The sequence below is a fragment of the Chlamydotis macqueenii genome, chromosome 7 (genome assembly GCF_036417535.1).
Source record: "Chlamydotis macqueenii isolate bChlMac1 chromosome 7, bChlMac1.mat, whole genome shotgun sequence".
Classification (NCBI taxonomy): Eukaryota; Metazoa; Chordata; class Aves; order Otidiformes; family Otididae; genus Chlamydotis; species Chlamydotis macqueenii.
In genome coordinates this window covers 19,444,342-19,470,367 of record NC_141562.1, presented here as the reverse complement: position 1 = coordinate 19,470,367, position 26,026 = coordinate 19,444,342, and the positions used below count along the sequence as shown (strand labels likewise).

The window sequence follows — 26,026 nt, the reverse complement described above, 5'->3', positions numbered from 1 at the left end:
AGGAATAGCGTGACCAGCACTGTGTGCTTTAAGTAAACTTGCTGAAATCCTCCAGATGTACTAGCAAAGGCAAAATGGGTGTTCAGCTAATGGCCTATATTAACCTGCAGCCTTTCTCCCCTCCAGCTGATACAGTAACAGACCGTTCAGTACTTGCAGAAGATACCTCTAATGAGCATGCAGCTACTGCAGAAAGTGATGTTGGAGGAATATACCTACTGAAAGCCTTTCCTCTTTCATTCCCTTAATGTGTCTGAAATCTTTCTATAAGCTTATGTTGCTTGAGGTGTTCTAGTATAAACAAATTTAATAAAAATCATACAACAAACCACCACAATGAAATAAACTCCTCCACATTGCATCTAGGCAATTGAATGTCATGGTCCCTTTCTTGTCAGACTCCTGAGCTTAGTTGATTGTGGTATTAAAATGATCTATGCTGCATTCCAGTTGAACACTAGCAGCTGATGAGCATGGCAATCAAAACTTGGGGCAAAAAAGAAAGAGGATCACTAAAAAGGAGAGAAGTAACTTGAAGAACTCTCATCCTTTAATGAATTGAATTTCATGTAGTCTACCTGCAAGTTCTTAAACCTGGAGTTTTCAGAGAGTAGTGACCTTGGAAAAAAATTTTCAAAATCATTCTTCTGGGCAGTGATAAGTTAAAAAGATAGTTCTGTGTTTGTGTGACCTCTAGGCTTATTCTTACCAGAAAAAAAAAGTTGCACCTAGGATGAAGAACACATCGTTACTGAGCAGTGCTAGGTACCATGAACATGCCTGTAGTTTCTATTTCATCTCTAGCATAGGAGAATATTTGATGCTAAAGGAAAATAATAAGGAACAGGGCAAATGTACTAGTGTTTTCCCAGCAATTACTTATTTGCGGCTCAGCAACTTTCATAAGGCAAAGGTATTTTTGTAGGTACAGTAGAGGTTTGGTAAGAAGTGGAATTAAAATAATACCAACTGTCATCACTTAATCTGATTTTGCGTAAGTATAATAGTCAGGAAATTATTTTGTAGTGCCTTAGAATGGCCATACTCAAATTTCAGTAAGACTACATAACTGAGATGTGTGGCGGGAAGTCTCTGAGTCAGAGCTTCATTGTGACTCTCACTTTCTGCGTATGCATAATAAAGTGCACAATAATACTTTTCAGAAAATGCAATGTAGTAATAATCTAATTTCCCTGTGTGGAGATTCTCATAATACTTGTTATACCTCATTTTGATTATACCTAATACAGACATCTCTTGTGTAGAACTCTTCTGGTTTTGTTCTCATTTCCAGTACTGTGTTACAGGCACTCTTAGTTTCAACCAGTAGTACAGTCCTAAGAGCAGTTAAATTTGTAATTAATTGTTTTAGTTGCTAATTTATATGCTATTGGGTTTTACCAAATCCTATGTTGGACTGTGGTATGGATCAATTATTGTTTACTGTGTAAACTTACCTAAATGGTTTGGTTTTCTGAGTATTAGTGCACTGTGGTGCTATGCATCTGCTGTAGACAAATGTTTAAGTTTTGTGTATTTGTTTATGTAATTAGATTGTATCATAAAGTATTTAAGTAATGGAAGTTTAACAATTACTGAGGTGTGTGCTTCTCTACCTTTCTGTCAAATATTTTTTACATGCTGCTTTTATGTTTGAGGACCCGTGAGGCATAACCAGGTTGGTCTCTTGTTGAATGATCTCCAGCATTCTTGTTGTCAAATTGATAAGTGCCACAGAGGTGTGTCAGAAATGTTTTTAGATCTTGAATGAAGTACTTATTTTCTTGGAGATGCCTATCTGGCTGCTTGCAATTCCCATCTCTATTCAGTTTGCAGTCCTCTGGGATGTAATTGAACTGGTGCCTTCTGCTAACAATCTTCAGTTGTAGGCAAGGCTAGAATTGTTAATGCTTTATATTACAAAAATTAAGTCTTTCTAGCTTTTTAATAAGATTACTGATGTGTACTTTTGGATGTTACAAGCATGTCTGTGCACAGGTAAAGGGACACTCCTTTTCACAGTATTAGATTTTATCCTTCTTTTCCGTACATAGCAAATACACAAATCAAAAGTTGTGCAAGCAAAATATTTTCACTAATCAGAAATGCTTTTCTACCTCTTGACAGAAAAGAGCAATTGCTTGAAAAGATAAGGGGGGTTGTGTTTCAACCATGACATGTTACACAAAGGCCACGAGATGTCAGTGGAGACCCCAGTCTGAGAGTACATTTGGGATAAACCAGTCAAACGTACAAAACGAGGACAGAGCTATGCATTTGTGATGATGCTTAGGCTATTGCTGGTTTTGACCTGTTTTATGTTCCTAGCCTGTCTTTATTTCCTAATCGGTGAAACTTGTATTCCTTTATTTATCAGGTCGTCGTCTTGAGCAAAGTATTTCAGCAAGCTGATGTTTGTCCTCCTCCATTGCTTTGTTTACAGTAGATTGGATGCTTGTCTGATTTTTTTTTCTCTTGAGGGAAATCCACCACTCCCATTTTATTAGAATTTACAGCCATAGATTAAAGAAAGGGTCCTCTACTTTAGCTCTTTGGACCTCCTGAGATCCTATAGGATTTTTTCCTGATGAATCATTCTATCTGATAAGAGTTTCACTAAGATGGTTGTGTGGTTAAATAACAAGTTGTACTTCAAAGCCTTTTCAGTCTTTCAAGAATGATGCGCCAGATTTTCTGTATATTTCTCTCCCAAAAGATGAAACCACATCATCCAGCCACGTGTGGATTGACTCCTTGAGCTAAGTTCTTTCCTGCAGATAACTAACTCAATGAATAAAAAAACTTAACTGTAAACCAGTTTCTCTTGGGACCTCTAGCTACATCTTATTAGGAATACTCCAAGGCAGTTGTTTCAAAGCCATCAGACACATCAAAAGGAATGCATTATTTAAGGAAACTGCAGAATCCAATGTGCCTCTTGTCTTACCAATATGTGAATCTCTGTCTATAGCTTAGGTTCTGCTTATTCCAGTCATTCCTTCTCCGTACCACACCCACATTCAGTGCCTGTGAGACATCGCATTTTCAGCTCTTTTGTGTGTCAGTCTTGTTCTCCTTTGTCTTTTCATCAGTGAGTCCATGAATAAGCCAATATGTTTGGGTTTCTTGTCAATGCAACGATGTAGTTTTTTGCTGCATGTTCTTTTATGGCCATTGTGTGTGTGTTTCTTGGAAAGTATTTTAGCTCAGGTCATTGTTTTGCCTTTCCCATTAACGGTTCTTTAGAAGAAAGAAAAAGGAAAAAAAAAATTATTTGCTTAAGCAGTAAGTTAATAGCATATCTACAGAAGTTTGCATAAAAGGGGAAGACAGATATTTCCCAGCTTACTGCATGTCTGCAGTACAGTTTATTGGTACTCTGGATAATTTGAAGCAATTTCTGCTGGCATTGTTCAGTGTAAGAGAGAGGTTTTGTTTGTTCTGCAGTGTCTTACTGGAATGAGCCCTTGCCTAGTAATTATATATTTTTCAGAAATTATTATAAGCGTCAGTCTGCAAAAGAACTGCATCCAGAAGCGTGATCCACTGGTTTGTACGTAACTTTTGCATAAGGACTTCGTGGCAGAGAATTTGAGGCATTAGTTCTCTGTGTGAAGCTGCAGGGAAGAGACACCAGGGGGCAGCGAAAGCATTTATGAATGGCAAAGGTTTTGGTTTTGTCCGATGATGAGATTTACAAAGAAAGCCATAGATAAGGAAAACTATGATTATTTCTGTATGACCCTTATTCAGCCCACTCTGCACAGATCTGAGGAGGTCAGAAATAGGATACATTCCTTCCCTTTTCCTAGTTCCAAAGTTTTTTTTTAAAAAAAAAAACTTTAAAAAGAATGGAAGAGTGCCTCAAAACCATATGATTGTATGCTGTTTTTTATGATGTAAACTATTAGCTAATCTTAATGTCTTGCAGAACAGACATTTATTCCTCCCCACTAACCCTGCAAGTATGAATTTCAGAGGTGTCTGCTAGCTAAGTTATACTGGATGCTATATATGCAGTAAAAATATTACCTGTCCCTATAATTTCGTATTGTGGAATGACAAATACTGCTTTCTTTTTCTTATGGATAGAGGGTGAGGATATGAAAGAATAAACTCAGTGGTGTGTGACGGGTGTGCACCAGTAACTGCTCAAACAAACTGGCCACTCCTTACTACTTGTCCTTTCTGGCCTTCCAATTCAAGAAGCTTTACAAGTCTTCAGCAACAGAAATGTATTCCTAAACCACATTTTAAGGCTGTTTTCAATCCCTTTTAATCCGCTCTTCAGTAAGGATGATTACTATATATCATATATATATAGTGTGTGTATATATAGCTACGTAACAATTATGTATTCTAATCACATCCGAATTGCGAATTATTGCTGAAATTAGGTGTTCTGCCCAGCACCAGGAATTCAAAACAATACCTAATCACAAGAATAGTATCTGATTTACATGGTATATGATTAAGAGGGTTAATGAGTTGGAAATAAAAACACTAAAGTTTTCTAAAAGGAAAAGTCAGGGTTTTCAAAACACCCTGTCTTTGTTCTGTGGGTTTTTTTTAACAAATTAATATGATTTTTTTTTAAAGTGAACAATTACCATTTTTCCCCCTCTCCCTACTAATCATAAACTTAATGTGCATACAGTCTTTGTATTTTACTTGAACTGATGATGTTTGAACAGTAGACTTGGATTTATTTTGCATTAATCTAATTTGTACTTAATGTCAAGTGCTGGAACTGTTGCCCATAATGGGCTATGTTTGGGATACGGACGTAGTTTGCCAAAAACCTCCACTGGTTAGTGCAAAGTTACAACACAGAGATATATAATGAAATATTTTTGTTTTTAAACAAGGTCTTGAGACTGAGAGTTGAGTGACAGAATTTCTTCTTAGATTGTCTGTCTTGCCAGTGATCATAGGTAGTTTGCTTTACGAGAAACATAGGACTCATCAAAATCAATTGGATTAGCTTGAGATCCATCCAGTCCAGCATCTACCTCTGAGAACAGGACACAGCAGACACTTCAGAAGAAGGTACAAGAATTCTTCTGTGATTGAGTGTGCAGGAACCTGTTTTCAACACTGGATCTTACCTCCTACGATAATGACTGGTCCGCATTGAAGAACTTGCTGTCTCAGTGTACAGTACCATATTAATATGGAGGCCCATAAGGTCTAAAACTATTTTTGAATCTTGATACAGTCACAGTCTCACTTATTTCTATTTATGTATAATGTGAAAAAGCATTTTCTTACACTGTAGTTTTGCATTTCCTACCATTTTTAAATTGAAATTCACTTGGTCTAGTGTTATGAGAAAGGGAGAACAGTGTCTCCTCAATATTCAGTATGTTCAGTGTTTCTATCACATCTCCTCTTACTCATCTTTTTTATGGTAACAATTCACTGTCTCTGCTATTCCAGAGCCTTAATTATGCTTGCTGTCCTCTGACTCTCCTCTAATTTTGCAGTGTACTCTCAGAGATCTGTCTTCTTTAGTTCCCTGGTTCCCTTTTTCCTGCCTTGTATATTTAGCTTTAAGCTGCTCAAGGTACACTTACAATGGTAGCCTCTAAAATTGTGATTAAAGTAATATCTGGTAAAATATGCCCAGATGTCCTATGAAAATGTGTAGTATTATTAACCTGTCTGTACTCCTCTGGACTGGATACAAATAGCATTAGTTAGAGTATGAGGAGAACATTTAGGAAAGCTCTGTAAGGGGACCGTCTAGCTGACTTCAGCACAATGGCTGTGCTTATGAGGAAGATGATGTCTGGGTTTTGTTACACAGAAACAGGCTGCTTATTTTTACGCCTTCACCACATCTGCATGTTGGATGCACACAATCTGTCTATTGCAGTGGGGAGAGCCAAAGCTGAAATATCGACTGGGAAGAGGTAGGTTCAGAAAATGTCTTTCCTCCTCTGCATATTTGGATTTCAGGGCAGTAAGTTAATATAACTTTCTATATGCTCCTCAATGGTCTGAGTAACAGAGCTGGACGTGCAGCACACTCGTCAGGTCCTTTTTCCAAGTTCTGATCAGTAGAAGAGGAAACTGTTGGGGTTTTTTTTTTTTTTGTTGTTTTATTTTTTTTCGCAAAGTAGGGGAAGAAAATGATGAGCTGTAGTCCCAGCTGCAGTACCACCTGACCTCTGAAGATGCATCACTTGTCACTGAGCTTCAGTTTTTTCTAGCGCTGCATATCCTGCCTTGAATAAGCAATAAATTCACTGGAGAACAAAGAAGGGACTAAGGTACAGACTTCTTTCTTTTATTTGGATCCTAAATGACTTGCAGTGCTATAAGCCTTAATCAAGTGTGATACCTTAATGTTGTTGATTGGATTTCCCTAGAGCCAGTTTGCCCCTACCTGGAAAACTAGATTTATCTAGAGAAATTACCTTAAAAGGTCAGTTTGTTGCATTTACCAACCTTTTCCTTAGTTTTGAGGCTCAGTAATGGGGAAGATCTCTATTAACACTTCTACAGAGGATAGCATTTATGAGGCCTGGGTTAGGCTTTATGACTGCAAAAGCTTATCTGCCCTGATATTCAAAGCTGTATCCAATCTTGTCGGTCTTCAAAGGCACCCTCACATGACTGTGAAGAGTTGCTGAAGTCTGCTGGCATGTGGAGTCGCATGCCTGTTTGTCACACACCATGCCAGATTAAGCCTGCTGTGTGTGGGGCTGGCTACAGTCATTGCTGGATCCACAGTGTACGAGGGTCATACAGCACCGCGCTGGGAGAAAGGTTACCATTTAGTTTGCAGGCAGGAATGCTTTTTTTTTTTCCTGTTGTTTCAAGTGAGGCTTTAATGGCTGATGCCACTCTGTCTCAGAGATGGGTTTCAAGTTATCTCATCCTAGTGATTTTCCAAGGCCAGGTTTTAGTAAAGTGTATTTATTGCAGTGCCAATTATATCCTGTATCTGACAATGAAGAAAACTGGATAAATTCCAGGCACTTCGGAAATACACTTATTAAGATGTCTGCAAATCACTGACTTGGAGCTCTGGCGATGATTTTATTAAAGGTGATAAAAGCTTTGAAATCTGGTGCTTTTCTGGTAAGAGCTGTTTCCTTAACTAGACTTCGAACTGTGCATTCTGCTGGGTCACTGCTTGCAAGTCACTGACAATGGGACTCAGAAAGATAAATGATCTGAGAAAGAAAAATGGTTTATTTTACAGAGACTGCAGGTCTTTGGATATGTTGCATATATATTTTTGATGAGTAGCCTCACTTCTGGACTTAGTTCTTTCTCTCACAAGCTCACAAACAAAGGGTCAGTGCTTTAACACGGTATGGTGCTTGTTCAGTGTTGTAAGATCTTTCAGGTGCCTGCCATGCAATTCTCATGCATCATCTAATTTATTCTTTCATTCAGTTCTAAGCTGTTGCCATTTACTGTAGCAGAATAGAGTTTTCAAACAGTGAGCATCTTTCAGTCATCATGTGTCTGAACATTCCTGGGTATAACATTGATGTTCTGGGCTGGCAAAGAGAGGGAGTAGTAGTTGCTCGTTTCCTATCTTTGAGGGAATCAGGAAAACACTTAACCTTCTGTAGTCTTGAAACTATCACAGGAAATAATTTTCCTTCTAAAACTGGCAAGAAAGATGCATCTAGTTTTCTTGATGTTCTAAAGGAGAGAATGGCAAAAAGTGCTCCCACCTACTCTGTAGAGCAGACTTAAAAACAGTGCTGCATGAAGCACACTCTTAACAGGTTTCAAGGAATTCCGGATCTTACTGAGGTAAGTTGTTTTCTTTCCTTTTCCTTTCAGAACCTGAAATTGTCTGTGAATGAAAAACAGTTAGGAAATGTGTAAACTTTATTTATATTTTCTTCCGTCTTTCTACTTGAGTTCACATCCATTCCTTTCACCGTCCCCTAATGCTCCTCTTTTTTCCTCCTCTTACCGGAATCTGTTTTATTCACCTAGCACAGACAGAAAACAACAGAGCAACAGCGCAGGAAGGCGTGAACCCTGGGCTCGCCTTCAGTAAAACTTCAGTAAAACTCATCAGAGAACTTGCAGAAATTCCCCTCATCTCTGCCAGTAGTGTGCAAACCAGAGGGCAAACAGATGGGGGAACACACAGCTCAGGATGTGCAGGTGGAAGGAAGTAAAGGAACTGAGCTGACTTGGAGAAAAGCTAGCGAAGAAAAAGCCGCAGGAGCTCATCCTGTCCTGTCTGTGTGCATGTCGTGTTTGCACATGCCAGCATATATGCATATGTCTGGATTTAAACTTCCTAGTCATCAGGCTTACATTATTTTAGTAGTTGTTATCCAGTCTAGTAGATGTGTTTCTCTGCTACGGGTATTACTAGCGACAGATTCACATACACACGTGGGAAATGAATGAGCACATTTGTACTTGAGTATGTGCAGGCACTGACACCTGCCTGTTCTCTCCAAGGGGTCTTTTGGGGATGTGGGTTTTTGAGATTTACAGTCTCCCGTTCAGCCCCTCACATTAGTGCAATCCCCTGCAAGACTTCTGGGGATGCTTCCAGCCCCGAGTCCATAATGGCCATAATGGCTGATTACAGTGATACAATGTTGCATGGTTTTGTACAAAAAGCTGCAAGGAAGTGTTGCAGTTTCTTAAGATGATAACATAGGAGACTGGTGTTGCTCATTAAGTATATGGTAGCAGTAGTTTTAATTTATATTTCGAAATAGATTTTCCCCAGAAAATCTAAATAACTTTGGAGACCCAAACCACAGTGGAATTGTAAAGTAATCCCCTAAAGTATTGTGGAGTTGCAGGTGCAGGTGCTCAGACCAATATTGTAGAATAAAAAGATCATTTATAATTATCTGGGGAAAAAAAAAGAATTATGCTTTTCTACATAACTACAGTGTGTATTGTCATACCTAAAGGTTAAGAGGGTACAGGTTTTTGCCCCACGCCACTATCCAGGTCTTCCTGCTAAAAGAAGTAAAAATATTTCTGAAAAGCGTAGTCTTAATAAGTGTATGCTAGATCTGTGCTGCTTCTAGAGAGAATTGAAGTCTCCTAGGCACAGAGGTACTTCTCCTATTGTGACTTGAAACAAATTGAATTTATTGTTGATGGCAAGTATTTGCAAAGGCCACGTGTGTATGCTCACGGTCCAGGTCCTGTGTGCAGGGCATCGGGGCAGCTCTTTCTGTGGACCCATCAGTATCTTCAGCGAAGCGTGACATGCATTTCTAGGCCCATATTCCCCAGCTACGGTTTTCCTTTAACTTTGAGTCAGAGGTATTCAATTAGCAAAGTGGAGATGTTCTGTTCCCAAAATTTCTTTTAAATCTTGCATTTTCTACTCAGATTGTGAACAGCAATGCTAGCTAGAACTTAAGATTTCGATTTGACTAATGGCCTTTAGCTTAAGTTTATTTCTTCTCTATTTTTTTAAATTAGCTGCAAATTGAAGGCATTTGCAAAGGCTTAGGTTTGCATTTTCTACTGAGGGCTGTGAGGCACACAAAGAGGCTGTTCCACAGTAGCACTTGCTCTTCAGTGTTGAGGCTTTAGTCCTGGCTCTGCAGTCCTGTTTTCAGGAGGTTGTTGCTGAGGCTTTTGACTCGAGAACAGCAACATGTGTTAAAATACTAGACAAGCTTTCTGGGGAATCGTAGAGACTGCAGAGTAATAATTGCAAAACATGGGGGAAGGCTTAGATCTGCAAAGGAATTTAGGCACTTTGCTCCCTTGAGAATTAAGGGTGTTGTAGCTTATTGCGGCTTCTTTCATTTCAGGCCTAATCGTTAGTTAGGCTACTTTGCCTGGAAAATCTGCCCTCTCTGCAACTGTATTTCTGTATAATTTCTGCTTCTTTTCCAGTTGTGTCTACAGGCCCCTTTCCTAGTCTGGCAAGTACTGGGTGGTAAGCTATGCTGTTCCCACAGTGGGGTATGATCCTAGACTGAAAAAAATAATTTTAAAAACCCGGAAGAAAACAGCATTCTCAGAGATACCCCTGTGGACTCAAGGTAAGCCAGCAGTACAGCCTAGGATGGAAACTGATGCTTTTTACAAGCCAGTATTACAATACACTGCCTGTCAAGAGGGCATGATTATAATCACATATGCACGTTACTATACTCTGTCTTATAAGGGGATACAATCTCAGCATCTGTTTAACTTCGCTCTACATAGGACTGAACAGGAGTTGTCAACACCCTCTCCTCTTCCCAGGAAGACGCACTGTGTACTCTGGGTGGTGCTTCTTCCACCTTCACTGCATGGGTGTCCTGGGTCCTAACTCTGAAATGTAACAGAATTTGAACCCAGCTTCTCTGTGCTCTGAAAACCTATTGTAACATGTCATTTTTCTGTAGGGGGTGGTTGTACTCTGCATCAAAAGGGGTTACATTACTCATTTGATGCTTTTCTCACTCTTCTCTAAGGGTAAATGTAGTCTCCCTGGAGTCCTGTAAATGATTGATGTGAAAAAGTCCAGGCTCAGGAGATGAAAAACTTTGACTAGGTTTAGTGAATGAACTTACATGTCAAGTCAGGAGCTTTCCTTGTTTTCTGTCTGTTTTTTTCTCTTAGTATCTGCTTTCTTGTCTGTACTGCACTGACAGAAACAGTTCAGCAAGGCTGCCTGTCTTGCTGTTCTTTGTCACTTATTCCTAAGTGGCATAGATACCATGGCTGTACAGAGGAATGCTCTCCCTTGGCATTTTCTCATAAAACTCTCACTTCGTTTTTTGTTTTTCCCTGTATAATTCACCTCGATAGTACAGTTCACCTATTCCAGCATATCTCAGGAGATTCCTCTTTGGGGAGAAATGACTAAAGTATGCTACTTGCAAAATGGAGGTGTAAAATAGCAACAGAGTGTGGCACCGCGATACAGCCACGGGGCAAACTGATCAGCATCCTTTAAGTACTCGAGCCTTTGTGTTTACATCATCTTCTGCTGATAAATCAATACATGCAAGTGTGAATAACGAATACAAAACACCTTATGAAGCCATTCTTCAGGCTCACAGCATAGATAATTTTTTTTTTAAAGTTGAATGGCACCGTAGAAAGTTAGCTATTTTTTTCTAATTCTGCTGCAGAACAAGCCGTTCCCCCCCGGCCATGCCACCAGCAGCTCTGCGTGGCAGGAGGGGGTCAGGGCAGGCAGCGACCGCTCGCTCCGCTGCCGGTTGTCACCCCACGGCTCCCGGCGATCAGCGCCCCACTCCTGCAGGTGCCACGCGCCCTCCCGGCCCCACGGCGGCCGCTGCCCACACGCGCGGCGTGTTTCTCGTGGAAGGTGCCGGGGCTACGGTAGCCTGGCCTCACGCGTGGCTGCATCCCTGAGCGCAGCAAGCCCGCCCGCGGAGGAAAGCTTGACCGGGAGGCGGCTGGGCCGGGCCCTGCCTCGCTTCCCCGTCCTCCTCCGGGCCATGGCTGCGGGGGCGGGGCGGGGCGGGGCGGCGTGCTGACAGGCAGCCCGGCTGGCCGGGCAGCCGCGGTAAACAGCAGCTGGGCAAAGGAGCCGGGGGTATCCCGGCCCCGCAGGAGCTTCCCCAGCGCCCGGCCCGTCGGCGCCACGGCCCCGCCGGCTCCCGGCTCCGGGCATGGGCAGCAGCAGCCGCCGCAGCTGGAGGAGGAGCCGCCGGCCCGGGCCCTGTGCGGGGCACCAAGGTAGGCTCGGCCGCCGCCCTGGCCGTGGGAAGCCGCCGCCACTTCCTCCGTGGGGGCCGAGCTGGGTTCGCAGCCCCTCTGGCGTGGGGAGGCCGGTTCCGGCGCCGCCGCGGGGAGGGGGGCCTGGCCGGGCCGCTGGGGTGGCCCGGGGCAGGCTGTCCCGGGGGCCGCTGCCCCGCGGCCGTTCGTCCCGCCCCGCCGGCCACCACCTCGCCCCGCCGAGTCCGGCGGCGGGACCGCCCGCTTGCAGGGGCAGCGCCTCCTGGAAGCAGAGGTCGGTGTCGAGGGCGAGCAACAGGCAGCTGTGCCGGGGCGGCGTGGCCCGGGCCGCCGCTGCCCCCCGTGGGCCCGGCCGTCGTGGTGCCGGCCGGGGCAGGAGGGAGCGCGGCGCGGCCGCGGGGGCCGTGTCCGCCGGCCCGTGGGGCGGGGGCTGTGGCAGAGCCTGTCGTTGCTGGCCGGTGCGGGGAGGGGTTCCGCTCGGAGAGTTCGGGGCTCTGTCGGAGCTGAGGAAGCGGCACCTGATGCAGTGGTAAGAGGCTTTCCCACCCCCGTCCGGCTTTGTCTGCTCAGCCTTGGCTCGCCCGTGGACGCCTCGGCACTGCCCCGGAGAGCCCGAGGAGGGGGGCGGCTGGGTGGGAGGGCTGCCGTGTTTGCAGTGGGTCTGCTGTTTGGAGGAAGGACCCGAATTTGCGTTCGGGTTAGCGGTGTGGAACGAAGGTACATCGGAGGTGAAATTGCAGGCAGCATGCGCCGGTCACAACGCGTCGGTAACGAATCGTTAAGTTTCACGGCAGACTGAGAAATAGTCGGGATTCCTTCGTGCTTTCTGGAGCTGGCTGGCAGATCGGGCAACGCTCGAGTTCTTCTGAACTGTGACACTTTAACTTTTCCTCTTTTTGGTGCAGTGGAAGCGCAAGCAAAGCTAGAATTATAACGTGCCGATGCAAAATCAGTTTGTTTCGAACTGCAGTGCGAGGCTGCATGCACAGCTCTGGCTCTGCAGTTGGCAAAGGACTCGTATGCTCCTGAGAACAGCAAATTTGTGCAGTAACCCAGCAGCACAAACATAGAAGGGACAATTTAGGTAGAGCCTGAGTGGAGGTGGAAGGAGATCCTGGAAGGAGGATGGAGGTGGAAGAGGAGAGCTGGTCTGATAATAACACTTCAGCTGAAGCAGCAGCAGCGCTCTTTGTGAACTTTTGCTGCTGAAATTTGTCCTGGAGTATGGGGAGATGAGGCTGAGGTTGATCCAGTAGTAACCCTAGTCAAAAATTATCAGAGGAAATAAGTTTTCATTGAAAAATGCTTATTTACAAACCTGAGATGTTTTCTTTGAAACCTATCAAGGCTGATAAATTTCCACTGGTGCAGATTTCTGCTGAGTCTGCTTCTGGACCAGGATTGCTGCAAACATTGAGGCTCCTGGCTCAAGGTATGTCCTAGCACTCAGGATAACATCCAACATCCCTGCTGAGGGATGCTGGAAGCCGCTCAGCTGCAGCCCAGTGTTTTGTGCCGGATGCCCCCAAGCAACTTGGTAGCTGCTTGGAGTGAGACATTCCCCAGGATTTGATTCTGCTGTGGCTGCTGAAACTGATAAGACCAGTGAAGTCTGAACAGCTGCCCCTTTGCTGGGGACTTTGTATCACTTTGGTTACAGTCTGATGTGAACTTCAAAAACTCACAATTCACTCAATATTTGTTGTTATCGTGTTTATTTTTCTGTTGTTGTTGTGTTTGGTTTTTTGTTTTTTTTTTTAACTTGGCTTTCAGCTAGCCCTAGTCAGCAATTTTGCTTATAGATGTAAACTAGTTGAAAAAAGGCAATTTTCTGGTTTAGGATGTCACACTGGAAGAAAGGCTGCAACACTTTTCATGCCATACTGTGTGGATGTGTGGCCAGAATTGGTGGAGGTGTCCAGATGAGTCAATTATTATTCCAGTGCTAGAAAATCCACCTGTTCCCTGGCTGCTTTTGCCCAGTCTTAAGTGTTATGAGGATAGATTAATTTGGCACACCGATGAACTTTCTATATGTTCAGAATGAGATTTTTTTTAAAAAGCCTTCTGTTATTTTAGGTCTAACTTTTTGGACAAGCAACTCTCCCATGTTCAGAGGTGAAAGAACTCAATCTTCCCAGCTGCTGAGGCTGTCAGACGTACTTTGGGCACTGTACCAAAGTCTCTTCTCTGCCTGCCGAATTTCCTTATTGCTCTTCCCAGCACTGGTATTAGTGGGGGAGGCAGATCACTGCAAAAGTGTGGCAGCTCCTAGTAGTAATGATGCTCAAGGAAGGAGCAGTAGGTCGTTCTTACAAGTCCTGAATTGATTCTGCTGCCTAAGAAAAATAAGTCTCCTGCTATGGGTCTTTCCTGCCATACACCTCAGGAGCAGTCAGCCCTAATGTGACTGACTGATCGCCAGCATCAGAAATGGTGAAGAATGGAGTGAGTATGGCCATTTGCCAGGAAAAATGGAAACAGGAATGAAGCGTTGTCATCTTTTTTGTTTTGTTTTGTTTTGCTCTGGTCCTGCCCTTCCTCCTTCCCCCCTAAAATATAAGGAACTCTTGATCCTGTAGAAATGTCTAACTAGTATTCTGTAAGAGGCTATAGCTAGGCTGCTTTAAAAAATGAAGGAGCTTTGAAGTAAGGAGCTTGCAGGAGCCCTGGACATCATTGTGCTTGGACTGTGTCTGCATGTGGTGGACAAATAGTGAATAGCAAAGCAGTAGAAGGCTGTAAAGAATGGAGAACTTCAAGCCTGGGAAAAAACTTCACTTCTAAGGCGTAAGTTATTAGAGGGTAAATCTTCCTGGGGAACAAGCTATCTGGTTATTGCCTGCTCCAGTTCTTTCTGTGGAGCATCTAGTCCTAGCTGCTGCAGGAACTGAGTGAACCACACATCTGATTCACTGTGTTATTTCCCATAGTAAGACAGAACTCGTGCAGGGTTTACTATGACTTCTGTTTTGCTGACTTGTGCATTGACTGCAGAGCGCTGGTGGCAGCTTGCTTTGGCATTGTAGAGCTGGCATTAATCTTGCTGGGTGGGCTTTGTTGGCAGTGAAGTTTCACAGTTCCAGGTCCTTGAAACCCTCTTCACTGAGTTAGGGACACTTTTAGTAGTTCTGTTGTCTGGCTTGTACTGAAAATGCCACTTGTCGAAAGAAGTAATCATTTTCAAAACAGATTCTTTTTCAGTGCAATTTCACCACAATATTTCTGTGGATCTTTTCTCAAGGTTCATGTGAAGCATTAAAAAACCAAATAACAGATTACATTGTGTTTATTGATTCTGGAGTAGGTAAATGGGCAAGATGTCCTTGCAAGCACAGTCTTTTTGCAATTAAAGATACACTTTGAGATCTGTTATTCTTAAGTGTAGCTAATCACCATACAGCCAGACAGTTCACAAACAGCACGAGACATCTCAACCATCAGCATTTTCTAGTGCTTGCAATTTCTTTCCCCAGGGACCAGAGGGAATGCTGGCCTTTATTATGTGCCCAGCTGGTTATCAGGTTTGGGCCAGTTTAGATCAAAGATCTATGTAAATTACTGTTCAACTTTTCTATCTTTTAAAATAGTTGCCTCTCTGGAGTTCACCTTTGATACCTGCAGGCAGCTAGGCAAGCTTGGTAGCCTATCCTGAATTTGACCAGAGACTAGGCAGAATGTCATGATTGCTTGAACTCAACTGAAAACAGTGTTTGGAAACTTTAATGCCAGGTACATGTCTCACAGGGGGAAAACTCTAAAAGATTGTAGAAATTGTGGCTGAGATGTTCCATAGTTTGATGAAATCAAGTTGACTAGTAGATGAGCACTTTATTCCCAGAGACTCATTTAAGGATCCCAGTTGTAAACATTGCAGAATATGTGGCCAGAATCAATATAGAATATAAATATTGTATTTTGGGGGGGTATAGATCCTGTGTATCAGTTAGGTATGCCTTGATACTTGATATCGGCCCCTTAAAGTTTCTGTGTGTCCTTCAAAAGACATCAGAAGGACAGAATACATGTTACCAGTCCAGTCTGCAGGTGAGGCTGGTCATGAGCAACTGTGCCGGAGTTTCTTCTTGGGAAGCATTGGATTTAGGAATGACATTTAACAGGTGACTGAAAACCACTAAGGATGAGTTTGTCCCCCAGCTTGGCCGCAGCTTCAGTAAGATAATGTGTTTACACACCATCAAGGATTAGAGGTTCATTATAACGAATAAAAATATTCCAGCTGTTCTTCTCTGAGCACGTAGCTTAACTTCTGTTGTGTCCTGAACACAGGATGAGAAACATTTCTCTTTGAATCAAAGGGTCACTTGGGTAAGACAGAGGGGAAGGAAAGAAAGATGGGGGGATCTAGGGTAACAAATCACAAAAGAAGGGGAAAAAAAAAAGAAAAAAAATGGGTGCAAGGTTACACACAAAGTTGCTATTTGTATGCTTTTTTAAAAAAGCATACAAATCCTTGGTGCCTCCCTTCCTCCCAAATGTACTTTATTTTTAAAAAGCCTTTCAGTTCCTCTTTATTGTGTGTACTGAGCCTGCAAGGAAGAGTATCTGTAGAAAAAAAACAACACTGCTTCTTAATAAACAGATAGGCTTCCCTTGGGCCTGATCTCCTGATTCTAATGACCAGAATAATTTGTCACTCAGACTTACTGCTAATAACTCTATGCCATCGGTGCAGCTTGAGGAGGGGGGATGTGCTTCTGTTTTTGTCGCCAGAGTTGGGTTTTAAGTTCCGCTTCCTTGTCACACAAGAATTTTCATGGGGACAGCAGTAGGTGTCCACATATAGCCATGATCCTAGCGAAGGTTACTGACTTCTAGATGTGGCATTTGGGAGAATTTTGCTGACAGAGGATCATTTGAGTAGCATTAGCTGACCAGGAAGCAACAGCCTGCCTGTGTACAACCTGCCCTATAGCACCAGTCACCTATTGAGGAAGTATTGAGTCAGATCTCGCTACCATAAGTGCTTCTCTTGGCCATGGGGCTGAATCTGGCCTTTGCCTTTCTGGGAGAGGAAAGGTGATGTTACAGGGGTTATTAGTGGGAGTTCCTCCTCTCCCTATTACTTCAGGGCTTGCAAAAGGGATGCCTTTGTTTAATTTCATTCATAATGACCTCTTGAAATGTCTCTTGGTGCAGAGTCTCCCTCAAAAGTAAGAGGGACTGTAGCAAGACAAAGGGCCTTCTCTGCCTATTTATATTTGCTTTCATTGTCACTGGCTTCTCATGTCATCCAGGACAGGATTAATCTCTCTGATCCCTCTAATTCTACTTGTAAAAGCGCAGCATGCTATTGAGGGTGATTCACTACTAGGCCAACCCTTGTTATAATCTCTTGTAACTATGAACACATCAGTCAGAAGAGGAAGGTCGATGGAAAAGTGTGGAGTATTTCTCTCTGTGTGTGTATGTATATTTATGGGAAGATTGGTCAATTGAAATACAAGGAGTGATGCAATACGGGGCTCTGCCATGCTTTCATAGCATGGAGCCACATTATAGCAAGCAATTCTTGCAAAGGCCTCCTCTTGTCCTGAGTGTGGTTTTTGTCCCCTGTTTCCCATGGCCTCCTTCAGCAAACCACTCTTAAGGGAGTTGCACTTAACAACATTGTGAACTCTGCTACGATAGATAGAAAGTGAAAGTTGGCAATGGCTTTTCTGTTCTTGATAAGCCTAGTGAAGTTTGATGTACCAGAGCAATGTGAAGAGCAGTCGGCAATGGTTTACCGTAGGTAATGATAGAAAGGAAAACACATGGAAACAGTCTGGCTTTTTCTGGAGTTAACAGTAGGCTTTGCTTTTTCCTTCCTTTCTGGTAAATGACGTGAGTTTCCCTTGTAGTTCTGCATCCAAAATATTGTCCATTTAAATGTGATTATTGTTATCATCGCTTTCAGGGTAATTTTCATCTAGAGCTTGCCTGCCAAATCTGAACTGGAAGGTCCAGGACTAGAGAGGACAATTGTTGTCAGTGTTTCTTCTCCAGCTCAATCTGTAACCAATCATTTACATTGAAGCTGCTTCTGTAGAGTGTGTATGTATACATGCATGCATATAAAATATTAAAAAAAAAAGTAAACTGAAGACTTTCAAAGGAGCTGCTGCTCTTTGACATTGCAAATGACCTCTAGATGAGAGAGTTTTCTTACACCAAGTAGCATAAATGCATTCTGAACTAAATGCTGTCTTGTTGCAAAGAGGAAAAAGAAAGCATCTACTTAGCTATAAAATAGAAGAGGAAGTTCACTTGCAGCTAAAGGTTTGTTGTGAGAGACAGGAAATATAGGTCTTGTTCCTGCTTCTGGCCTCTCTTTTCTGGTTTAAGCTACTTCACCTATACATACCTTACTTTCCTGCAACTCAAGTGTCACCTGTATCGTGTTTCTTTGTAAGGTTCTGGGATTTTTTTTTTTAATATCTATTTTTTTTTTGGTCTGCTTTCCAAGAGGAAGTGGGCTTATGCAATCACACTGCAAGTAACTTATGAACCTGTTGGCTAAATGTCAAATATTTGCTGGAACTGTAGACATCACAGGAGGAAAGAAATGTAAATTGCAATGTCATGAACTAGAGCTGCAGCATCACCCTGCACCAAAGCCCATGGAGACAGCACTTTTGTGACACAAGACAGTTCACGTGGGTGGGTGGCTCTCATGAAGTGTGCAACCACAGGATACCGAACTGTAAGATACCAGACTGTCATAATCTTTCTGCCCATGGGATGGCCTTCTTCCATTGCAAGGCCTTCTGAGAGCCTAGGGGAAAAGGTTAAGTATTGTTACTAAATTAGAGCTGGCACAGTGCAGCGGACTCTTTACAGAATTAGTGTTTGATAACATAAGGGGGTGGAGGGAGGAGAGATTCCCTTGTAAAATTACAGAAGCCTTGTCAGGCTGGCTTGATCTTGAGTTAGCGTTTTTGATTAAAAGATGGAAGGGGATTTTAACTTTGCTCTTGGCATAACAAAGAAGAAGCCAATAAAAATGAGATAAAATTTCAGCCTTCTCAATGCATGTGTTCTTATGCAGTGTGTTAACACTGTAGCCTTGAAATATCTCGTTGCTTTTGGGCATGACAACTCTATATATTGCCTTTTAGCAGTTCCTTTGCATGAGAAGTGTATTTTGTTTGTGTGATTCTCGCAACAGCAGTGTTCAGCTGTTTTGTACCCTTCGTACTGTGATCAGACCTGACAGGGGAGGATAACTTCTGGCTGAGACCACTACAGTTAAGTCTTTCAAAAGTTGCAAAAATATTCACCAAGTTGCTTTTATTACAAAATTGCAAGGCCTGAAAGGTGTCCATGTTGTTCTGTACAAGCTGGTACATGCTTTGGCAGGTGTGCGAGAAGGAGTCCTGCTCTGGTACACCTGCCGAGCTCCGCAGCTCCCAAGGCTTTTTAGAGATTACTTTCTTTTTATGTGCCTTCCTAGGAGCATAGGAAAACTGCACTGTGGTATTTTCCAGGCAAATCACTTAGAAGGTGGGATTCACAACTCTTGTATTTTCCAAATGGCAAGAGGTTCGAAATTATTCCTCTTTGACCTTTCCTGATCCATCTGATTACTTTCTTAGATGAAATGTGTGGCTTTGTTTCTTGGGAGGCAATGTTCAAGTGATAGATTCGAACTGCAGCTTCAAAGCTGTGTGTGCAGAACAGCAGGAGATGGCCATGCGAGAGCCCTGGACCTCGTACCAGAGTTGCCTAAGTTCTCTTGCTTTTTACCTCTGCTCAGTAAAACTGCTTCCAAGATGCATGTAGTGAAATATGGAAGCATCTCCTCTACATACATACGTGGCAAATGCAGCGGGGTATGTCTGATGTGTGCTTTGTAGTCTTTTGGTGGTTTTCTTCTTCCGAGGACTGGAATCTTCCATGGTCAGCATTTGGTGTTTTGGGGACCCTGAGGCACTCCTATCTGCACCAGGCCAAGGCTTTTATTCACTAACCACAAGGCAAGGATCCCAGCTCAGTTGCTGCTGAACATGTTTGATTCAAGATAAGATTTCTCACTCACTTTCCTTCGTTAGTGATACACTGGCAAGAAGCAAGCATAGCACTGTGTGGTCCAGCTGCCTGAGAGCAAGGAGGCCGAGTCGGATCAGTTCCTTGTATAGAAAGGTAATTAGATACATCGTGCACTTTGTTCTTAGCTATGATCTTCCATTGTGTCTGTTAGACATTTGTTATGGTTGTTTGCTTTCTCTGTGTACTTGAGCTCTACTTGTCAGCTGGGACATGTGTTCAGTCTGTCTTGTCCAGCTTTGAATGCCTCCTGGGAAGATTTTCAGCCAGCCTGTTCTCACTGTGCGGTACTACAGGTGCTCTGCACAGACTTGGTAGGCCTGTGGTGCCCTGTGGGCATCCTGCTGGTTAGGCTGCTGGTTGGCTGCTTGTCAGCTCTCTTTTTGAGTCCTCCACAGCTGCTGTATTTAGGCTCTCTGGTTTGTAAGACCTGCATGAGTTTTGCTTAGCCTGTCTTTACTGGCTGTGCCTGGTGCAGGGGTTCTGGGAGGAATCTGCAGGGATGTTTCCGCTCCAGAGTGGATGCTCTGCTCAGGTAAGGTATGTTTGCCAGTTACATCTTGCTGCTTCAGTATTTCCTCCCTTTCCACGTGACCCCACAAAGCATATACTCGTCCCTTGTCACACAGTTGGCATTGCTGCTTCTGTGAATGAGGGAGGATAAACTCAGAGAGCTGCTGATCCAAACTCTTAACTGGCCTCCTTTGAGCTGTATCCAGTGTGGCTCATGGATGGGTCTTCGTGTTTGATGTAATCTAACTAATGCGTGTGAGAGACATCTGAGCCAGGAACAGGGAATTTAATCAGATGATGAAACTGTTGGGTTTCAAGTCTGAAAGTAATTCTTGTCAGCAGGGGATGGGAGTGGAAAGCAACTTGACTGTATGCAGCACATCCCACTGAGGCCAGTAGCGTGGACATAGTGCAGTACAGACCCACTTTTCTGAGATGCTGTCCATCCTCTGTCTCCAGCAACCACCTGTGAGTCAAGGAGAGTTGGCAAGTTTCTGAGCTGAGCCTTTCTTCCATGTGCCTTTTCTTTTTCCTTTATTGGAATATGCCAAGAAAGAAAATCACTGGCAGGCTAAGTCATGCTTTAACCTGATGAGCAATAAAACAGTGCAATATGTTGTTGCTGGGCCTTCTACGACCCCTTCTATAAAAGATGCCACTCCAACATGGCAGCTGTCTGAGGGATGGGTTCCTCCAGCTTGTAAGGAGGAACTTACTTCACCACTGGTGTGTGAAGGCGCAGTGCCTTTCCAGACCTCTTCATCTCCCCTTGCCATTCTTTCTAGGCTTTGAGCGAGAAACCTGAAGATCTTAAGAAGTCTCTTCTTGCTGAATGACAGCTGCTTCCTCCTTCCTCTCTTCCCTGCAAAGATGACTGACAGATTACGGCTTTTGAAGAGATACTAAATGTTTCATTGGCAGTTGGTGTGTAAGATGTAGTCTCAGGAAAAGCAGTGACTAATTTACAACTGACTGCGGCTCCAGCTGAATCAGACAATTGATAAAAATAATCCACCTTGTAATTCCTTGTAATTGATCTCTAATTAGAAAAGTATTCTAAGAAGTAACCTGCAGATGGGACAAGATCAGAAACTAAGGTGCTGTCTCTGTTTTGCCACTTGGGAAAGTCTGGGCAGAATCAGTATTTGGGAAGGAAATTTCAAAGGGAGACCAGGTGCTGTAAGGGTGAGGATACTAACTTTGCAGGGGATTCGTGCTGAGTCTTTGCTCCAGCTAAATGTTGTAGAGTGCAGTTTTGCCCAATGTCTTTTTTTTTTTTTCTCCCCCCAGGCAGCAAATATGCCCTCCTCAGCAGGCATCTTCTTCCTAAGGACTTTTTTTTTTTCTTTAAAGAAACACCCCTACCCACCAAAAAAACCCTCAACCCATGAATGTGCGAACAAACCTTTATACATGTGTGACGTTGTTGTTTCCTGCTTGAAGCTCTTGGGTAGCATTGCGTTAGTGTTATAAGACAGCTGCCTGGCTCTGCTGCAGGAGCAGCACATTTCAACAACCAGGAAGAGGCAGCCTTTTGAGCTGAGATATTTAGCTTCTTTCTAATATTAGGATTTGAATACTTTTTAGCATCTTTTGGGTTTCGTTTCTAAATTAGATGGCTAGTGTCCTCTGTAATGGTGCAGTGAGAGATCAGCTGATCTTACTGAGCTGTGAAACTTCAGGGGTCTCAGGGGTCCGTGCTGGGCCCGGCCCTGTTCAACATCTTTGTTGGCGACACGGACAGTGGGATAGAGTGCACCCTCAGCAAGTTCGCCGACAACACCAAGTTGTGTGGTGCCGTCGACACGCTGGAAGGGAGGGATGCCATCCAGAGGGACCTTGACAGGCTGGAAAGGTGGGCCTGTGCAAACCTCATGAAGTTCAACCAGGCCAAGTGCAAGGTCCTGCACATGGGTAGGGGCAATCCCAAGCACAAATACAGGCTGGGCAGGGAATGGATTGAGAGCAACCCTGAGGAGGAGGACTTGGGAGTTCTGGTGGATGAGAAGCTTAACATGAGCAGGCAATGCGCCCTTGCGGCCCAGAAGGCCAACCGCATCCTGGGCTGCATCAAGAGAAGCGTGGCCAGCAGGTCGAGGGAGGGATTCTGCCCCTCTACTCTGCCCTGGTGAGACCCCACCTGGAGTACTGTGTCCAGTTCTGGAGCCCCCAGCACAAGAAGGACATGGACCAGTTGGAGAAGGTCCAGAGGAGGGCCACGAAGATGATAAAAGGGCTGGAGCACCTCTCTTATGAGGACAGGCTGAGAGAGTTGGGGCTGTTCAGCCTGGAGAAGAGGAGGCTCCGGGGAGACCTGATAGCGGTCTTCCAATACCTCAAGGGGGCCTACAAGAAAGATGGGGAAAGGCTGTTTAGTAGGGCCTGTTGCAATAGGACGAGAGGTAATGGTTTTAAAATAGAGGGGGGTAGATTTAGATTAGAAATTAGGAAAAAATTTTTTACGATGCGAGTTATAGAACACTGGAACAGGTTGCCCAGAAAGGTGGTGGAGGCCCCATCTCTGGAAACGTTCAAGGCCAGGCTGGATGAGGCTCTGAGCAACCTGACCTAGTCAGGGATGTCCCTGCTCCTTGCAGGGGGGTTGACTAGATGACCTTTGAAGGTCCCTTCCAACCCTAACCATTCTATGATTCTATGATTCTCTTAACTTTGCACGGAATGTAGGTGATGTGAGATTGTACCAAATTACTCCTTTGACAGAAAATGGTAATGGGAGCTTTTGCTATCACCAGTAATATCATTCACTGAATAGCATGTGTCCCTGTAAAGCGAGAAGGGTAGCTTCTTCCAAGACCAAGGCTTTATGCCTCATTTCGAGAGAGCACAGCTAACGGAGGAGGGCTGTGTCAGGCACGAGGTCGCTCGTGACACGGAGGGGACCATGCCTGTTCCTAAGCACAGTGCTGCTTCCTCTAGCACCCACAGACTGAGGGGGATGATTGGGTCCTTCAAGGAGAAAGCAGCAGTGTTTTGGTCAGTTGTGGATTCTTGTCATTTCAAAAATAGCAGCATTGATATCCTTCGTCTTTAAGTACTTTATGACCATCTTGGTGCTGCTGTACAGCCCATGTGTGGGAGCCTGTGCCAAAGATGGGGCTGTCTCTGGGGTGGAATATGCCAACAGTTTTAAGTGAGCAGAAAACTGAGGAGATTTTGTATTGATTTTTCAAACATCTATTGCGTTTGGAATAGGGAGTAGTTTTCTTTTTTCAATTAAAAAAACAAATCTTGCATTTAAAAATGGTTCATAAAGAAATATGTCCTTATCTTTCCATTAGCCTAATTGATCAGACATTGAAATATATTTGTCTGAAGTAATTTTTTAAGCTATTCTTTGGAAGAGCAAATGCCCCTGAATATTATTGTAACTGTATCTACTTAGAGAAGGAAACCACATAGTCAGCAGGTGTAGAGCCTGAAAAAGAGGAAGGAGAGCAGGGTGGGATGTGGTGGGTTTATCTCACTGCAGCTCTGAATGCAGCTGGTGCAAAATTCTGACGCGGCCTCAACAGGTCAATGCGTCTGTCTTTCCAACAGTACGTTTTCCTCCAGGACTTATGAGATTTTAGCTTTAAACAAACAAACAAAAAGTTTTGCTTCTTGCTTTCAATTTCAACAGATACCTGATAGAAACTGCTGTTGCTTCCAACTTTTGTCTTCATTAATGTTTCAGATTTTATAATAATGCTCATGTGCACAAGAACTGCATGGGCCTTATTTAGCACACTTGGGTCATCTCTCTGGCTCCTGTCTAAACTAATTTAAAGCGAAGAGCATCTATTAGGGGAGAAGACAGAAAAGCCACTTCTGAATATGATTGGGTTGAAAAATGCAACGTGTCCATTGGTATCAATGATGTGGCCATGATCCTGAATTTTCTCTTAAGCCTTTCCTATATCAACTACTTTTACTTACCCTGTGGATATGCAACAGCATCCCAGAATCCATTCCACTGTATCGCCCCAGCTATCATTAGGTTCCTTCTAATCTTTTGTTGACAACGTGTTGCTCTCCAATGGCCTGGGCTTCTCCTCATACTTACTAGACACTTGAAGATTGCTTGAAGCGTCTGCTGGAGGGAAAACCAGAAGTCATTTAAGCAGTAAGGTAACAGAGCACTATGAGTCAGCCTCCTCCTCAGCAGCAAGAAACAGACCTATGCGATTCTCAGGGTTTCTCATGAATAGGCACAATTTCTCTGTATCTGGATACTTTACTTTGTCTTAGCAGCCTTCTGCAGCTGGCTTTGGTTGACTGGCAATAAGCAGCTAGTAGTTGTCGGACTCCAGAAATTCTGCTTTAGTTCTGGTGATAGAAAGCTGTGGTGGATTTTTTTTTTTTTTGAACAGACTTGTATACAGATTTTCTAGGTGCATATGAATGGATTGGTGGAGTTTTGTGCTGTTTCTGTAAAGTTCTCTTAAACTCTCTAAACTCCTAAATATTTGTAGAAATGAAGGGACTAATATGGGACGGGACAGAAAGAGTGGACAATTGATTACTGAACTGAGAATGAGGACGTGTGAGGAAGGAACTGCTGGACACTGGTTTCTTGTCCATGTAAGCAGGCAGTGATATAAAGGAATCCACAGTTGTGTATTCATCTCATGATCGCATCCAGTGGCTATTTTAGGTATGGTGGGGATGAATGGCTCTTTATGGACCATGGTAAGGAATGCCTTTTCTGTGGGGTTCAGTAATGCCAGTCCCTTCTTTTTGGGTGCCAGTCCCTGCTTTTACAGAGCACCCTTGTAGGGGCAGGAGGGGCAGAGCTGACATAGGCGTACCGGTGCACTTGCATGAAATAACACCCTAATGAAGGGAAGCTGTTTGTGCTGATGCTTCTCCGCTGCCAGGGCGTGTTGATGTCAGCACTGACATGGGGAGCTGAGATGAGGGAAGGCAGGCTGTTTGTCAGACATCTGAAATCAGTTGCCTGGCCTTTAAACTACACCAGGGACACTTGTGATAAGAGGAACACATGCAGCCTTCTTAACCGCGCAACATATTCCATGATAAGGTTGCAGCTGGAAGAGGCCATCTTGTCCTGGCACTGGAGGGGAATTGATTCTGTTCACAGACCTGGACTCTGTCTGTAGGCTTTACACAGCTTTTCTTTTTAATGATAATGCTGTGACAGAGAGGTTCTTAAACTCTTCATAGCATAATGTTCATGTTGAAATTAATGAGAAATACCATGTTTGTCTGGCTAGCAACTGTCTCAAGTCAAGGTCTGGCAATTTTTGGCAAGGATGCAGGTGCAAAACCAAAGCAGTGACTCAGGTGTGTACTGCTCTCATTGCTTGTCTTACTGTAGCACTTCAGTCTGTGCTCTTGGTACCGCACATTGCCATGGTAAGGACCAAACAGAAGCTCTCTGTGGGTCTGGAACAGCCTGGAGGCAGGGAACTAAGTGGAAGCATTGTTATCCTTCCGTTGCACAGAAGTGACTGAAGTGAAGAGCTTAAATGATTTGCCTTCTTGAACCACAGCCAGCAAGCACACCTCTATATTGGTGATATTTGAAATGAAGTTAAAGACAGGCGTTTATGCCTATGGGACTGTGGATCCCCGCAGCTGGTGATTCTGGCTGGAGCACAAGTTTGCATGCGGCTCGCAGTACTGGTCCTGCCCATGTTGCCCTCTGGAGAGGGGGTTCCTGTTGGACATTGGCAAGTGTATAGAGAAGGTATCAGGCTGGAAAGACAAAAACATAAAATAAACATGCTATGCCTGAATATACTTCCCAACAAAAAGCTCTCACCAAAAGCTGTTATAC

General features: G+C 43.7%; 1 protein-coding gene across 5 annotated transcripts in view; it reads left to right on the top strand.

The window, feature by feature from the left end:
• Positions 1–9,990: 9,990 nt before the first annotated feature.
• MARCHF8 (membrane associated ring-CH-type finger 8) overlaps positions 9,991–26,026 on the top strand; it is a 106,502-nt gene continuing 90,466 nt past the window's right edge. For 4 of the 5 annotated variants that reach the window (XM_086752807.1, XM_086752805.1, XM_086752802.1 and 1 more), the window contains exon 1: positions 11,486–11,664. The gene's annotated coding sequence lies outside the window, so the exon portion shown is untranslated. Of the gene's footprint in view, positions 10,011–11,485; positions 11,665–26,026 lie in introns of those variants that run through there. The other variant, XM_086752803.1, reaches the window with a different exon arrangement.